The following is a 5,707-nucleotide window of genomic DNA, read 5'->3' on the forward strand; positions in this document are numbered from 1 at the left end:
AGCATATCAATAACCACTAAAATAGAGTCATATCCCAGAGATGTAGGAAGTCCAGTAATAAAATCCATGGATATGCATTCCCATTTCATTTGTGGAGCATCAATAGGTTGAAGCTTACTAGGGTATCGAATCCGTTCAGCTTAATACGTTGACATGTTAAACGTCTTGTAACATAGTTCAACACAACAAGCTTTAGTCCTGGCCAAAAGAAACTCTTTCTTACAGTAGAGTAATACTTAATGTATCATGGATGTCCTACTATAGGTAAATCATGAGCTTCCGGTAATATTTGAAGTTTGATTCCATCTGGATTTGGAATACAAAGACGGGTACCAAAGTAAAGCTCATCTCCTTCAATATGGAAGCCTTTGATTTGCCTTTCTTGCTTCTTTGTGCGATTATTTAAGTTCATCAAATACTGGATTTTTATGTAATACTACAGATCCTGAGTCATACCTTCTCGAATAAGGTCAAGTAAAGAAGTATAGATGTTGTGACAGCCGCCACAATACTCTTCCTGCTCAAGGCTTCGGCCACAAGATTTTTCTTTCCAGGTTTATATTCAATTTATTCACATAACAACTCCATCCATCTTCATTATCGTATATTAAGGCCAGGTTGGGTGTAGATCCACTTCAGGCTTTTATGATCGATATGTAGTTCAAATCTCTTTCCAAGAAGATAATGTCACCATACTTTAAGAGCATGCACAACGGTCAATAATTCCAAGTCATGCGTAAGGTAATTAACTCATGTATACGTAACTTAAGAGACTCATAAGCTACTGGTTTTCCTTCTTGAGAAAGAACGCCACCAATTACTTGTCCACTTGCATCAGTGACCACAGTGAATGTCTTTGAGAAGTCTAGAAGCTGTAGTATTGGAGCATTTACCAAAGCTTCTTTATGTTTCTCAAAACTAGCCTGTGCACGTTCATTCCAAGTAAACACTTTAGCCTTCTTAAGTGTATTAGTCGATGTGGAGATGCAATCTTAGCCTATCCTTGAATAAATGTACGATATCATCTTATCAGACCAAGAAAGCCACGTACTTATTGTACTAATTTTAGTGTAGGCCAAGCTATAACAACTTTAATCTTACTTGGATCAGTAGAAACACTATCCTTGGATACAATAAATTCCAAATATTTCTCCTTGTTAATGAAGAAGATGCATTTGCTATGTTTGGCATAAAATTGATTTTGACGGAGAAGTTTAAGTCCTCGCCGCACATGTTGTTCATGTTCTTCTCTGTTTCTTGAGTAAACCAGGATATCATCAAAGAAGATAAGAACAAAATCATCAAGATTCTCTCGAAACACATCGGTCATGAAACGATTAAAAGTTGCAGGAGCTCTGGTAAGTCCAAAAGGCATAACTGTAAATTCATAATGTCCAAAAAGAGTATTAAATCCTGTCTTTGGTATGTCCTCCTCCTTGATTCAGATTTGGTAATACCCTGACTTAAGATCAATCTTTGTGAAGATAGAAGCTCCATGTAATCGGTTAAGCAGTTCATCAATCCTTGGTATTGCATACTTATTCTTGACTGTCACCTGGTTCAATCCACGATAATCAATACAAAGACGTAGAGTACCATCCTTCTTTTGATTAAAGAGAACAAGAATACTCATGGAGAAATGATGGGTCGAATGAAGCCTTGTTCAAGAAGTTGAGCTAATTGCTCCTTGAGTTTCGCAAATTCAGGTACTGACATTTTGTAAGATCTACGGGCAACTGGTTGATCTCCTGGAGTAAGCTCTATTCATGATCGTCATCACACTTTGGTGGTAACTGCGAAAGTTCTTCGGGAACTACATTATCAAATTTTGTTCTCCATTCGGGTTCAGATGAGTCTAGATTCTTCTCCTTAGGGTTAAGCTTTACTGCATAAATCATTTCATTCTTCCTATGACTCTTCATAAGTTTGGTAAAGTTCACTAGTCTGAGCTTAGGCTTCCCCTGTTTCCCAGTAACTGTCACCCTTGAGTTTTGGTTGTTTTAAAAAGTCAATGAAGCGTCTTTAGAATGGATGTGAGCATTATTGGCTTTAAGCCAATCTATTCCTAGAATTCCATCGTAAATTCCTACGAGTAAGACTCTGAAGTTTGCAGAAGTATTATGACCATCTAAGATAAAGTTCAAGTTACCCATTGAAGTAGAAGATTTAACCTTCCTACCCGTAGCTAATTCTTCTGTAAGGTCTGTGTCAGGGTGTTTATGCAAAATGAGGTTTCTGATGCACTTAGGAGATATGGAAGAATGTGTACTCCATGAACCAATCAATAAGGTAGAATGGTTACCTTGATACTTTGTTGGGGTTTGAATAACTGAAAACTGTTCATTCACTCCCGTTGCAGCATGAACATACGCGTTTGCCTGATTTCCTTCATCTCTAGCCCCTTGAGCTCTGTTAACTTGAGGTCTTCCTTGAGGTCTTTGATTTCCTCCTCCTCCTGGACAAGGTTGATGATTAACATTCTCGTTGTTGTTATTGCTAACAAGCGGTCCATTCCGAACAAAAGGTGGATTGCTTGGTCTAAAATTCTTTTCCCTTGGTTTTGAGGTTGTCTCTGGTTTTGGTTAAAGTTTTGCTGATTGAAGTTCCTCTGAAGTGTCGATGGTTTGGGTCTAAAATTTCCAAAGTTCGAATTTGGATTGAAGTTTCTATGTTCATGATTGTCCACCAATCCTCTGAAGCTTAAATTGTTGTTAAATGGACAATCCTTAGATTGATGACCAAGATAAAGATAAGTGTAGCACAAATGATCCTGTCTGGCTTTTATGCGTAATAAGTTCTCTCTTATTTGTTGTGGATTTACAACTCTGTGTTCCTCCTTGAGACAAGCTCTTTTGATTTCACGAACAGGAACATGTTTCTCTTTTTGATAGTAGATCAAGCTATTTCAATGGTTTTGCATGCATCAAGGACATCTACAAAGTTGGCAAGACGAAGACTCAGGAGTCTAGTCTTCATAAGATTAAGTAACACTGACACGAATTGAGCTACCTTGACCTCTTGAGTCATCCCTGCTGGAGCATACTTGACAAGGGTTAAGAAAATGTTGATAGTATGATTCGAGATCTCTGGTTCCTTGAGTGCAATCAAGAAACCTATCCATAAGAATCTGAATGATAGACTTTGTTTTGATAGTTCTTCTTGAGCTGGATTTTAAGTTAGTCCCAAGCTGCAACATTTTTTTCTGTGCAATGGTCTCTCCACCAATGCTTGGCTATCTTCTCTAGTTTAAACTTAGCAATGATAGCTTTGTTTATTGCCTGACAAATGGACTAAATCAATGTAGTCATCCATGCGCTCAATCTAATCTTCAAGAACTTTGCCTACATCTCTTCCTTCCCCGCTAAAATTCCCAGGTTGAGACTTGCAAAGTATAGCATCAATGTCTCTATCGATGATGGTGTGTTGATGAACAATAGGCGCATTTGCGTTAGCAGTAGCTGCATTTCCTCTAGGAGGCATGGTAACTTACTACACCATATCAACCAAGGTCACACATAATAAAATATTCTAATCCGCTCGAAGTCCTTAAATCAAATAGAATAGACAATTGAAGATAAGATGAGAGAGAATTAGGAGAAAGAATAACAAATAATTTGATCCAATTTCTACATCGCAAAACTTTGGGTTTTCAAAAAGTTTACGAGTGTCTTGAAAGTTTCTAATAAATCCAAATGGCTATGACATAATGCACTCGGTAATATCCATTGTGACATCCTTCCACCAATGGAGTATACTTATCCCATTCCTTGAGTATGTCAAATGGGTGATTCCAATAATCCTTTGTGGTCTTTGGTTGGAACATCTCTTTGTTGGCGTGTGAGTCATACCTTTTTTGAGGAATTTGTTTGTCACAGGTATCCCCATTTTGGTGTGAACAATTGCCTTCAAGTACCCGAAGTAATCATCGAAGTAGGCAGATTCTTTTGAAAACACATCTGGCACGTCCCATCCAACTGAGCTGTGTATCTTTGCACAATCTGCAAGGCACTGAGATCTCTTGTAGGCATTGTATAAAAATTTTACATTGCGAGGATTGTAGATTAGTGACTTTCCAAACAAGTCAAAGAACAATTTTCAGGGTACCGGGCTAAAGGAATGTCGATCGTTGTTTTCGCATTGCCGTCCCTATACATTAAACATAACAATGTCAAAGCATCCTGCAGCCATACTAAAGGAAGTATGTTTCTGGCCATCCAGGTTTCCTTTGTCAGTCTTAGGGTAAGTTCATAAGCATTTATGTACAATACTTGATTAGTGACTACAATCTCCATTCTCAACTTGGATTGTATCCACTCAATACTCCCAACAAGCGAGGATTTATGCTGAGGTGGTCTTAACTCTTGGTTCCGTGCAGCATAATGATACCAAGCTCGAAAGGTATTTGGTACAATGAAATCCGTAGACATCAATCTTTTCTTCACTTCTCCGTTATGCGTGGTAGAGACAAGCCTTTGCACTTCCACTCCAATTTGGAAATGCTCTTCCATCACTCAAGTTAGTTAGAATGATAAAACCAAGATTCAAACTCAAATACTATATCTTCAAAACAATGTATTATATCAAAATCAAATTTTTATAACCGCACAAGACCAAAAAGGTACATGGTGTTTCTAGGGAGATATATAAATACGAAAGGGTCCAATGAACCAATTCTTGGTTCCTACAACCAAGGTTCTACCCCTATATTTGTTTACATCTTGGGAGTCAAAGTTTAGAACTTCAACTTGTGCATTAAAAGTCACGTCTTTTTTTTCGTACCATTCTTCTCTCTGTGATACATCCTTGGGTGATAATCCATTAAAGCAGTTTATGTGAGGATGTTGTTCATTTACATCATTTTGGTAGAAATATCTACTCGAATTCACCGCCATTGGTTGTGCTTCAACAAAGTCACCAATGCACCTTGGTTTCTTGTAGTCATCAAAGATAACGGTGACATTGTGAGGGTTGTATTTGAGAATAGGTTCATAGACTCTATTGAACCAATCTTGGGGTACATAATAGAATTGGTTTCCGCCATTTGACTTCTTCCATACTCTGATTATGACCTTCTCACAAAAGCCGTATCTTTGGTTTAGCATAAGGGTCTTCTTACTAAGTATGAGTTCTCGACTTGGTATGTCCAAAAGAGAGCATAAGTTAAAGTAGAGAACATATCCTTGCACTTTAACATTGCCTTCTTGGATCTTTTCCTTTACCCAAAGCTGTGGGTTGGTCATTATCAAGCACTTGTGTTCGATGTTCAGACTGAGCTTCAACATATAACTCCCATGCTACGTAAGTGTTGGGTACAAGGTAATCTCTAATCACCTTTGAAACTCGAACCACTTCAATTCCCCAATGGAGAGTGAATCCAATCGCATAATTGAAAAAGATTATTTGTGCAAAGTCACTCGGGAGTTCATCTAGACAATTAAGAAGATCCATCTAAAACAAGACAAGGAGAGAGAAAAAAACTTAGTACACATGTGAACCAAAATTGAGTCTACGCTTCTTTTATTCATCAAAACTTGATCTTTATGATTTCATTACAATATTATGGGTGTCTTGGAGCTAATTCTCTAAGTATTCTTTTAACTCTCATAACAAGGTATTCTCTCAGACCTCCCATGTGACAACGTGGTTAATAGTTATCCTCTAGCTTCTCCTTTTCTATGACAGCTGCAAGAGCACAAACTTCTTAGCG

Source organism: Adiantum capillus-veneris, chromosome 25, assembly GCF_014529385.1.
Source record: "Adiantum capillus-veneris isolate H3 chromosome 25, ASM1452938v2, whole genome shotgun sequence".
Lineage (NCBI taxonomy): Eukaryota > Viridiplantae > Streptophyta > Polypodiopsida > Polypodiales > Pteridaceae > Adiantum > Adiantum capillus-veneris.